The 12,800-nt window shown below is 35.0% G+C and overlaps 1 long non-coding RNA gene across 7 annotated transcripts; it reads left to right on the top strand.

Annotated features, from left to right (window-relative positions):
* The first annotated feature begins 691 nt into the window (after window positions 1-691).
* LOC113321525 lies at window positions 692-4,742 on the top strand. 7 transcript variants are annotated; one of them, XR_003346730.1, is made up of 5 exons: window positions 692-826; window positions 1,105-1,210; window positions 2,107-2,274; window positions 2,424-3,687; window positions 4,179-4,742. It is a non-coding gene; the product is annotated as an uncharacterized LOC113321525 (long non-coding RNA). The 7 variants fall into 7 exon arrangements; XR_003346729.1 differs by lacking the exon at window positions 4,179-4,742 and having other exon boundaries at window positions 2,424-3,182; window positions 3,475-4,110; XR_003346728.1 differs by lacking the exon at window positions 4,179-4,742 and having other exon boundaries at window positions 2,424-3,182; window positions 3,472-4,110.
* The last annotated feature ends 8,058 nt before the right edge of the window (window positions 4,743-12,800 follow it).

Raw genomic sequence — 12,800 nt, 5'->3', positions numbered from 1 at the left:
AGAATTATAAGAACATGGAACTAACGAAGCATTACAATTGCGTTTTGCATACCTGTTAATACAATGAGCAAGTGTGTTATATTTCTTTCGAATTTCAAGCGAAAAAACTCTGCAACCTCTCGTTATAATTTTTTTTGTTTCTGTTATTGTATTATACGATTACGATAGGAAAAGAAATTTCTTTTTTTATATTTATAGGTTTGGTTTAGTTGTATTTTTTCTTAATCGGTTTTGAATTATTTATTGGTCTTTAATGTTTACAAGGATCAAGGGACCGACCTAATGCTCAATCCTAGTCCTTTCCTTAATTAATAGAGGTAAGAATCTTTCCCTTTAAAGGCCTTGACAAATAAAGCTTTCACATTAAACGGTGATGAAACTCTCATTTCCTATTGGCCTAGAAAGGCCTTTTCTAATGCAGAAGGTATGGTGAGGACACTTGGCATAACTCTATTGGTTGTAATAATTAGAATTTGGTTACAATTTGGATACATCAAATACTTAATTGTCCGTTAGTAACGGTGTTGAAAAAACAGCAGGCAGACAAAGACAATATTTCTGTCACAATTTTAAACTAAATTATTTAGTTACACCGTATTTACACATATACTTAACTGGACGTTATTAACACCGTCTGAGTTATACAATACTTACGTCAAAAGACTGCGAAAATTTTACCCCTTCAAAATTTAACACCGGTTTCTTATAGATTTTTCACAATTGCGATATATCCGCTTGAGCGGAGAAACCAGGGAAGTGAGCTGCTAGCCATCGTTTGCGGCTGATCGAAATAGTCGAATTAAGAGATTTTACAAAAATTATTCAGGTACAAGGTGTGTGTTGAATTTGGAAGTGCATAAACCCTTTTTTCAAGATCGTTCCAGCAAATTTGACACAAATTATTCAGATACAATTCAATTTTGCCTACGGGTAAAAAAACCTAGATTTTGAATTTGTTGTTTTTGAGAAAAAACCAAAATTTATTTATAATTCCACGATTTTGAAATTCTGGGTTTATTTGTTGCCTGTGGGTGTTTATTTGATTTATTTTTTGTATCAATAATCCTGTTAGTCCTGGATCAATGAATTTGTTTAAATCTGTAGAGATGCTGGGAATTGTTACAGCAAAACTTGCAAAGATGGGGTTGTCGCAATTGAAGATCCAATATTGGGGAGCAGTGTTTACTCTCTGTTCAGTTTAAAAATTCAGGTATTACTCTCTGTATCCTTATGATGTTGGTGGTGCCATAAGTAAAAGCTGATATTGAATTAGACCGTGTTATATCCTTGAGTATGCGTCTCTGATCTATGCATAGTAAACAAAGTATTATATCCTTGAATCTGTGTTACTAAATCTAAGGGCTTCCGTTATTATCCATAACATTTGTAGGTGAGAACATGAGACATGGTTTCTTTGATACGGTTTTTCACTACAGATTAAAACAATTTGAATGTTAAGCGGTTTTGCTGCCCAAAGTAATGTCTAAAAAACCTATAAAGATAAGGTACTTGGTCCAGTAAGGTGTAGCCAATTTTTCGTATGAGCACATGTGAATTTTACAATATCTGATAGGCAGGTGTGACTAACTTGGATCCAGTGAAGTCTATCCATCATTGCTTTGTCCTTGGTGGGTTATTGTATGTTTGGTTTGCATAAAGCATTAAGGGAAAATGAGGGAAGTAAAATAGTTTGTTCAAAGATCAGTAATCTAACAAATTCATACACCAATTTGTTCATAGTAATATAGTTTATACAAGTTCATCACTTGCTGCAAAAATGAAGTCCCATCACTTTTCCTAAACTAATGCTACAGATATTTCCATCCACTTTGCAATTCAAGCTGCTGATTCCGAGGTATATAGATGAAGCTGTTTTTAGCACTATTTTGTGAAATGGTTCAAACTTAAATTGTTGTTGGATTTTTGGAAGGTTCAAGCTTAAGTTTTTGTTAGATGAGAAGAACAAAATCATCGGATAGTAAGCTTGATTATTATTTATGTAACCTTGATGATGGGAATATGTTTGTGGAATAATAGAGACAACTATGTACATTATAGCGCACTTCCGCAATCAAGATCTCATTGCAACTTTTTTTTTTTCGTTAGGCAGTAAAAATTTGGAAAATGATCTGGATAATCGCTACTACTTGAATTGGGATGCTAAATGCAATGGTCAAGGCCATCAGCAGGTTGTGTTCATTTCTCCGTCTCGGAGCTAGCACTCTGCGGAGCAAGCACTCTGCTGTCTTGCTGGTACCAATTCTATCTTGACAGGTGAGAAATGTTTGGCGATTCCCACCAATGAATTCGACGCGTAACAAAATTAACAAACCGACCACCTCATAGTCATAGTTCATGCAATGATTTGATCATTTTATTAAAATAACCATAGTTCATGTGATAATTTAATACCAAATTTTCAGGAGGCATGGGAAGTCGGTGGTGCCTAAACTCCTCCATGCGGGGACTATGGTTGTGGTTCTAAAATTGGCTTTTCAGGGAACACCTATCTTTTAGTATTCCTATAGTAGCTTATTTTGAATTGTTGTTCTACTGGGTGTTCATGGAATAGTGGTTTATATTCCTGAATTAAGTTAATAACCTATTCTATGCATGATGTATCTAGCCCCCGGATGAAGGTGAAGGAAATTGAAGGTACACCTCTTCTGGATGAAGACTCCCTAAAAGCTTTGGTCCGCCTCTTGAGGCTAGCATAGGTACCATTCAGTTTGAGTAACTCTAGTTTGGATAGATCTCTAGTTCTGTCCTGATCAGATATATGAAAGATTTTATTGCATATGCTAGCTACAAGTAAGTCAAAAGCGGTCTTTGCGCTTTTAATTTTGGAATTATGGTTATTTACAAGTTGTAATGCATGGATCATGAATTATGGTTATTTACAAGTTGAAAGCACTCTTTAACTATTTTATTTGTTTTTTTTATTCCGATTTGACTGGCAAACCTCTCACTTTTGTTATGATTTGAAAAATCAATACCTCTGAATATATACCCAATTAGTGTGTTAATTGGACTGTATTAGTAGTATCTGTACAAAATCAAAGAAGATTGATAAACAAGAGAAGTGAGTAGTGGTGGATATTGGCAGTTGAACTCCTAAAATATGATGGTAATTCTGTATTCAGCAAAAAATGTTGGCTACTGCTAATGGAGCTTATACTGAGGTACGTATATCATTTCTTGAATCATTTTGATGTGTTTTGAATTTTGGGTATTGTTCTTTGAGGTTGAAAGTGATTACTTTGTAGACCCATAGAGTCATAAACCATAGTTTATTTAGAGATGAAAACTACTTGGCTCAATTACATGAGTACTACTTTCCTCAATTACAGGAAGTGCTTAGGTGAACATAAAAAGAAAAGGAACAAGTAAGAATATTGTTTTTGACTATTAAACTATAATTTCTGTTACTAATTTTTGTTGCTTTTTTCTGTAACTTCCTGATGGACATAGAAGGGTTCAAGAAATTTGGTTTGATGGAGCGAATGTGCAAATTATGTCATACTAATTCCGAGATGGGTTTTCCATTGTTAAAGAATACATAAATAGATTTTCTTGGATGCTGTCTCTGATATTAGATGGGTTGGAGATGATAAAAGAATTCTGGGAGTACATGTTGGTCGACAATCAATTAATTGCACTTCAAATTCAAGAGTGCAGCATCGCCAGGTTATTTCCGTACTTCTCTTGGAGAGAAATTCTTTTATCCCATGGTTAGACCGTCCTGTTGTGAACATGTTGAGACAAACCAAGAGATGCTGTACTCTTAAAATGACTTCCATACCTTGCAGAACACCCTCACGACAAGTCAGGCTGTAGAACTTTAACAACATATGTTGATGATTGTTTAACCATGCTTGAAAACTTGGCCTTACTCATGTTTCTTTTGCAACTATCTTAACATGTACAGGTGATTTAAAAGGAACATAGTGGCATGCCACTGAGTGTGGCATATTGATTCGACCAGTTTTTTTTTTTTTGAACAAAGCTTGAAATTGTCGTCAAACCATATGTACAATTTTTATAAAAATCACTTCATTATTAAGCACCAACATTTCTCTTCTTCTTCCTCTTGATCACTTCCCTCTTCTCCTCCACTTCATCTCTTTTTCTTTCTCTCTTGGTATACTTACTGATTTTGCATCTGTTTCGTTGCGTAGAAGGGAAAGATCGTTGATGAAAATGATGCTAGATCCAACAAAGAAGGTTTTTACAATGAAGATTTTAGGATGTTTTTAGGTAATGTTACTGTTTCTACGTGGATTAGTTTAAATTGCATTATGAAGTTGAGATTTCCCTTTCTATAACCTGTATTCTGTAATCAATCATGTTCGGTGAATTGGACGTAATAGCTTAAAAGCACATGGTACAAAACATATTCATTTGGAGTAATTTCATAGCAATATCGAACCACAATGCACAACTATCGAGTCCAGTGCGTAGCAAGGTTACATGTCAATTTCTTTGAAAGAAAAAAAAAGGGTTTAACACATCACGACGGGGCGGAGCGAAGCCCTTGCACACATTGTTATGGGGCTGCATACCAAGTAAAAGAAAAGAAAAATGTCGCCCCGTACACGCCAAATCCAAAACGCATTGTCACGGGGAGGGCGAACGAAGTGAAAAAGAAAAATGCCCGGTGCGTAGCACGGGCATAAATATAGTTTAAATTGATTTGAAAAGGTAAATAAGAAGATAAAAGTTAACACTTAACTAGATTTAAGGAAGTTAACGAATTAAACGTGTAAAACTATTTCAGCAAACAAATATCCACCAAGAAAAATTCTTGGGGAGGTCACGTACATTAAACCAGAAAATTTTTGGATCTGATATCCAGACAGTAGTAATAGATTTTCAAAATCTTGGGGTGGCCATCCACAGAAATATGTGGCTCTGCCACTGCATATATGAGAAGTGAATTCACATGTATAGGGCACAAAGGTTTGAACTCTGGACCAGGTGATTACCGGCTAGCCAGGTGATTGGAGCTAGCTAGCGCATTTGAGGTTATCCAGGACAGGGATTTGCCTCTACTATGTATGCCCAGTCATGGCCGCGCCCGTTGTACTTAAGCACATTATTAGCCAATCTTTCAACCGGCGCTCCAATACAAATGTAGTTCCGACCCATAAGACCTCTTGTGACGTCAATCCAAAACCTTATTATGGAAATACACTTACTCGCAACCAACGTCATTGTAGCTCTACCTCTCCACGTCCTTTTACAATCTGCTTAAATTGTGCAAGTGATTATATCCTTATTGATCATTACCGATGTTGAAATTATAATCAGTCCGCGAGTTATAACTCCAAAGGTGTCACTATCCATCCACAAAAAAATCCATCAAAAGAAAAATAACACAAAAATCCCAAAAAAACAAAAATAACACAAAAATCCCAAAGAATTTGATGAAACCAATTTTGGTTGCATCATAAAATTTGATGAAACCAATTTTGAAATTTAGGGTTTTTATATCAATATTTAAAAATTTGAGGGTTTTATATCAATTTTGTTTAAGATGGAATTTTAATGAATCCCAACATTTGAATGGATTTTTTGTACCACAAGTTTGGTCACCTTGGATTTTTATGACTAGTTTTGTTTAACTAATATATAAATCAATCATTTTGTCCCAAAACATGGACTTCATTTAAGTTGCACATACTACATAAATGCTTAATATTGACATCTCCACCGAGTACACTTTCCAGAGAGGTTGGAGAAAATTGAAGAGTCTTGTTTACAAGAAGGAAAGAATAGATTCGAGGAAGTAAAGATTAAGAGGAGGAGTTTAAATTCGAAAACAGGGATTAACTTTTTAAAAGAATGCTGATGTATCTACAATATGGTTAAATTTGACCATAATCAAGAGGAGTAAAAACTCATAAATACATCTTCTTCCCCTACCATCAACCCTAAAATTGAACAAAATCCTAATTTCTTTCCTTCATCCTAAATATTGTTGTTTTTAATTAAAATTAGATGCTCTTTAATATCGACAAAGATTAAATATACATTTAATCCTTTAGGATTGAGTTGGAGGATCAAAATTAACTTCAAGATCCACCTATATGCTATCTTCAATAAAAATGAAAAATTATGATTTTATAGTCTCGAAAATGGTTAAATACTGATTGCTGGTGTTAGATCAGGGCACCAACTGTTAACAAAATTGTGAAGGAAGCTAATTTATAAGTTATAACAAATAGATTTTATCATTAGGAACATGGCTTCTAACGGTTAACAAAAAAGTATGACAAATCGGGATGACTAAATAATATATTATATGAAAGCATTAATCTTATAAAATTACGGTTCAACATTCAAAGAAAATCTCTACGTCCGGCCATTTTTATCTTTGATTAAGATTACACGGTCAAACATTTTTTTCTTTTGGGTATCCAAAAAATAAGAAAGAAAAGAAAAACTAACAGTCAACTTCTAACTAGAGAGAAGAGATGTATGCGGGTAATCTTACGAGAAAGAGCGTAGTCATCTAGTGAATGAACTGTAGAGTTGGCCATTTCAGGGACAAAGCTGATTTCACAGTTGCTGAAATTGTTCATGCGCTCTTTGATATCATCTTTTATCTTCCATAGTCTCCAAGGAGGTCTTGTACGTTATGGCACCAGAAAGGCATCTAACTACAACTTGAAAGTCTTATTTAATAACAATATCCTTGAGATGCAGCCGTACAACAAGTTCAGCTACCAGGTAAAAACCATATGCTTCTACAAAGAGGGACATGTTAGATCTGCCAATGCGAGTACCTGCACCCCAGCAATCACCATTATGATCCCTTGCAACAGCTGCACATGCATAATAATTATTTTTTTAGGATTGCTTGACTTTGACCTCTCATTGACCAAAATTTGGTTAATTTTCTTCCCTCCTCAAATCCGTTCTTTCGCTCTTATTAACATGACTCAAGTTCATAAGTTAAGAAGATCTATAAAATGGAGCGCATAATTGTATTTCGTGACATCAAACTCGCCGAATTTAAACTGCCACCATATATACTTCTATATTTTATTGAGATAGCACAACGCAGTTTGAGTCAGTTTTTTATGGCACGATCGCACTTGTTTCAGGAAAATCATAAGTAAGTTTGGATTTTGTTATTCAATATTAACGTTTCACACATCTTAATCTTCTTTTAGGATTTATGTTTGGTTTCCATGAATTCAAAAAATTTCCCAATTTTCTTCGATATTTAATTGTGTTTCATTTCATCATTTGCACTCCCAAATTTAGCCAAAGGGGAATGGTAATGCTGACATGTCGAATGCAGATTCACTTTCAAGTTTGCTGTAAATATAGAGTGTCACATCAGCACAGCAGTTTTATTATCCAGAATCCATGCGTCTTTTCTTTTGGTTAAAAGACGTAATCTAAAATAACTGTCTCTTGCACGCCGTTAGGCTTTAGACACGACTATTCGGCTTAAGACATGGCTATTCAGTTACATATAAATTTTGAAAACAAGGTTAACTTATCAATTCAGCAAAACCCATCGAGGAAATCCCAATACTACCAAGCAGGTTAGATCCTTTTCCCTTTCCTTCTTTTGAAGAGATATAATTCTCCCAAATGGCTTCAATGTAAATTACAAATTCATAAACAAAGTTTAGATTTTCTGATCTATTTTTGATGATTTGTTCGATTTATTTTGAGGTTATAATGATGCTAGTGATCATGCAAATATGGATGGAGTTCACTGTAACAATGCTTTCATGGAGAGTAACTCCGTGTGGAAATCTTTTTGGCCTACTTTTATGAATACGAAGGCATTATGCGTGTGAAAATTGTATGGAAAATCTATTACAGGCTGCTCATACTTACCTAAATATTCTGGACTAAGGTTTCCATACAATGAATAATTGTTTAATCAACATTTTATGAAGAGTTATGAAAATAGTTTTAAAATTGGATTGATGTATGTTTAAGGTAGGAGATGATCTCATGTTTATCATTATTGTTGCATAAAATCAATACTTCTTTATTAAAGGGGAATGGTAATGCTGACATGTTTTCTGTAAATATAGAGTGTCACATCAGCACAGTAGTTTTATTATACAAAACGAAAATTATTGATGAACCGTGGTTTTGTACCGCAGTGAGTACCGTGTGAGAGGGGGTGCATCCCACTCATGCCACACCCCTAACCCAATGCAGAAAGGGTGAAATTTAGGCCGTCAAATTCCTCTCGGTGCACATTACAGTACTGAATCACGGTGTGTGTATCATTGTTCTATACAGAATCCACGCGTCTTTTCTTTTGGTTAAAAGACGTAATCTAAAATAACTGTCTCTTGCACGCCGTTAGGCTTTAGACATGACTATTCGGCTTAAGACATGACTATTCAGTTGCATATAAATTGTGAACACAAGGTTAACTTATCAATTCGGCAAAACCCATCGAGGAAATCCAATACTACCAAGCAGGTTAGATACTTTTCCCTTTCCTTCTTTTGAAGAGATATAATTTTGCCAAATGACTTTAATGTAAATTAAAAATTCATAAACAAGTTTTAGGTTTTTTGATCTGTTTTTGATGATTTGTTCGATTTAGTTGGAGGTTATAATGATGCTGGTGATCATGTAAAATATGGATGGAGTTCACTGTAACAATGCTTTCATGGAGAGTAACTTCGTGTGGAAATCTTTTTGGCCTACTTTTATGAATACGAAGACATTCTGCGTGTGCAAATTCTGTGGAAATCTATTATAGGTTGCTCATACTTACCAAAATATTCTGGACTATGGTTTGTATACAATGAATAATTGTTTAATCAACATTTTATGAAAAGTTACGAAAATAGTTTTAAAATCAGATTGATGTATGTTTAAGGTAGGAGATGATCTCATGGTTATCATTATTGTTGCATACAATCAATACTTCTTTATATAAAGGGGAATGGTAATGCTGACATGTCGAATGCAGATTCACTTTCAAGTTTGCTGTAAATATAGAGTGCCACATCAGCACAGCAGTTTTATTACACAGAACGAAAATGATTGATGAACCGTGATTTTTGTACCGCAGTGAGTACCGTGAGAGGGGGTGGGGCCTATCCCAATGCAGAGAGGGTGACATTAGGCCATCATATTCCTCTCGGTGCACATCACGGGACTGAATCACGGTGTGTGTATCATTGTTCTATACAGAATCCATACGTCTTCTCTTTTGGTTAAAAGACGTAATCTAAAATAACTGTCTCTTGCACGCCGTTAAGCTTTAGACATTACTATTCGGCTTAAGACATGACTATTCAGTTGCATATAAATTGTGAACACAAGGTTAACTTATCAATTCGGCAAAACCCATCGAGGAAATCCCAATACTACCAAGCAGGTTAGATCCTTTTCCCTTTCCCTTTACAAATTCATTAACAAGTTTTAGGTTTTCTGATCTGTTTTTGATGATTTGTTCGATTTAGTCGGAGGTTCTAATGATGTTGGTGATCATGTAAATATGGATGGAGTTCACTGTAACAATGCTTTCATGGAGAGTAACTTCGTGTGAAAATCTTTTTGGCCTACTTTTATGAATACGAAGACATTCTGCGTGTGGAAGTTGTGTGGAAATCCATTACAGGCTGCTCATACTTACCTAAATATTCCGAACTAAGGTTTGCATACAACGAATAATTGTTTAATCAGCATTTTATGAAACGTTATGAAAATAGTTTTAAAATTAGATTGATGTATGTTTAAGGTTGGAGATGATCTCATGTTTATCATTATTGTTGGCAGTGAGCGAAGATGGTCTTATTGAAGAGATCGGAAAAGTAAAATGATTAAATTTTACTTTCTCGCTGCTGTACAAGTTTATTGACTTTATGAGTGTTAAGCTAATTCTGTGTTCAATCTACGTAAACTTCGATCCAAGCAGTTTGGATTCGTTGAATTTCAATTAGAAATGAGTATGGTATTAGGCTGCCACCTGTTTTCCAAATACGTTGTCTGTTGAATGCATGTTTAGAAAGTGGAGCAGTATCTCAGGCAGTATCTCAGGTGCTTGGTTAGATATATGTTGTATATCTCCCAAGAGCTTTCTCACCACTTCTATTTTTAAATGAATTTTACCTTTCCAAAAAAGGAAGTGGAGTATTATGTTTGTGGTGGAGGTGCCGGGAATATACGTACCCTTAAACACTAAACCGTACTAATGACTAAGCATTTGCTCTAAAGAAAATCAAATTCCATATTATGTTTGCAATTTCCTTTGTGTGTGTTTCTTTGATGCCAGTCAAAGCCACTCTTGGAAGCATTTAATAATGCAAGAACCGATAGGAATGATAACTCTGACAAGAGCTTTCAGTGGAATTTTTTGATGTTTGCATCTCACATGGTTTCCATATTCATCTATTTTTGTTTGTACATGTATCTATGCGGAATCTGTTTTCACGTTGTTATTTTGTTGAGATCCACTTTGACAAGAGTATTATGGTACTGCAGTTAGAAGCCACCTATTGGAACGATCAAATGTAGTTTAGATTACTGACACAGAAAGGAATTTATGATGCTAACGAAAATTTACCAAATATTCTTAATTAAACCAAGCTGTCGTTTCGTTTGCAGGTGTGGTTGTGATACCAAGCACACAATTGAAAACCACTAGCATATACCGAATGCTCCGTCAAGCCTGTAACAGAAGTCGGATGTAGAACAATGACGTCTTTGGGATTAAATTAATTTTCAGTTCGAGTTTATGTAGGATTATTTTTCTATTCGGGCAACAGTTTATGATACATTGAAAACAATGAGGTAAGCTTTCACAGTTTCAGTGTCGCGTGTTATGTCTTCGCTGCTCTTTTACTCCCGACCATCTAACACGTACATAGTTCGTGTATCATATTAATATCCAACGATAATGCTACGTGTCTTTGTTTGTGAAGGTATTTATGGGACTCATGAAATGTGTGTTATGTAGTTTTAACAAGGTACCGGTTATTCAACAGTTAAATGAATGCTAAACAAAAGAATCGTGAAGTTATATATGAAATCCAGATTTCTTCAAAGTGAGATATTTTCTACTAGCAGATTTCAGTATCCAAGTACAGTAGGCTCCTTGAGGATTGATGGGTATTGCTACGGCTTCTACCAGAAGTGCTTTTTGATCCGCTACAATGGTAGTTAACGCCATTCGTCGACTAAATAAAAGGTAGTATCACTGCCGTGCATATGATAGTGTTTAATAGGTATGTGTTGTAAAAGTAGCTGTTCTTATGATCAGAAAACCGTGAAGCAATTTTATGATACTAGCCCGGGTATTGCACGGGCAAAACAGACCTTGTTATACTATATAATCAAGTGATGCTCAAAAACTTATAACATCTAAAAATGCAAATGATTATTGTTTCTGCAAATTTTTTTGGTTTAACTGGTATATTGACTGAAAACCGTATCATTAAAATGGAGGGTATGATAATTAGAATTACAAAGATGCCTCCGTCTTGGGAAAATTTTTTTGGTTTCTTTTTATCGGTAAAGTTGGTAAAATATCTAGTGCCGGAGAGTTTCGATTTCAGGTGATCACTGGTTTCATCACCCAATGAGTTTACCATTGTAGTACAGTGACACCGGCTAGAATAAATTTTGTGGGATTCGTTGATTTATGGTAGGAATTTATTTTTCTTAAAACGAATTCCCATTTGCTTTGATTTTTTTTATTTTTTAAGAGTAACAGATTTGTTATATGTGAGTGAATTCACATTTCATATGTTACTATAACCCGCTAGACAAGTGATGCACAATGATTGCGTGTTACAGTATTGCAGGTCAAGTCAGTGATGCGCAAAGGTTGCGTGTTACTGTGTAGACTGTCTAGTGCTAAGATGGCATGATCCTGCAGGGCCAGTGAAGCGCAAAGGTTGCACTACATTGTAAGAACATTGGCCAAGTAATGAAGCTTATTGGTCGACACAATAGAGCTTCATTGAGAAAAACAAGGCAGGCCAAGTTTTCAAACGCAACATGCGATGTTGGCCTTTATGCATATCCGTGGAATTGAGTTGGCCCAAACTCAAGGATGATCCAAGAAGGAAGAATAGGCTAAGAGTAGGTCTATGCATTAGATCAAGGCTGGCCAAAGCTTGAATAATGCAAACAAGCTAGTAATGCAAAAGTGGAATTGCTATTGTCAAACAAATTGGCTAAGTGAAGCATATGACGCATGAATAACCAGAATGAGCTTAAGGTGTTGGCCTTGATGATAAAAGCACAAGGATTGTCCGCGCATTAGCTTAGAACAATAACTTTGCAGGGGGAAGACGTCTGAGCATTGGATCAAGGACAACTTCAGAAATGCACAACAGTGGTACAATATGATTCATATGACGATTATAAGTTGGAGTATGAATAAAGATTTATGAGTGCTACCATAAAATGTCCCTGTATTGTAATTTGGAGTATGAATATCTCAAAGATGCGATTAATTACAAATTAAGATGTGCTTAGTTTAAATCTTTATGGTTGCTTGATGGATATTTGTTTTAAGTTTGTTAATCTCATTATTGGTTAAAAAATGTTCACTGATTTCAGATAATAAGTGTGTAAATTCCAACCACGATTTTTAAGACCCAGTTTGTGCTTATCTTTGAGCTTCATTTATCATATGTTATCTTTTAGTTCATTTATTTGTCATCTGTTATCAGACAATCCATCTCGATATAATATACATGTTACTCTGTCATCGTTTCTCCAAGATATACAGAAAATAAAGACTGAAATCCTGTTTTTCAAGAAGTAAATACGGCGACTTGGTGAAACTTATTTTG

The sequence above is a fragment of the Papaver somniferum genome, chromosome 11 (genome assembly GCF_003573695.1).
Source record: "Papaver somniferum cultivar HN1 chromosome 11, ASM357369v1, whole genome shotgun sequence".
NCBI classification, from domain to species: Eukaryota; Viridiplantae; Streptophyta; class Magnoliopsida; order Ranunculales; family Papaveraceae; genus Papaver; species Papaver somniferum.
The sequence above is the reverse complement of the archived record's forward strand: the minus strand, read 5'-3'. Positions and strand labels throughout refer to the sequence as shown.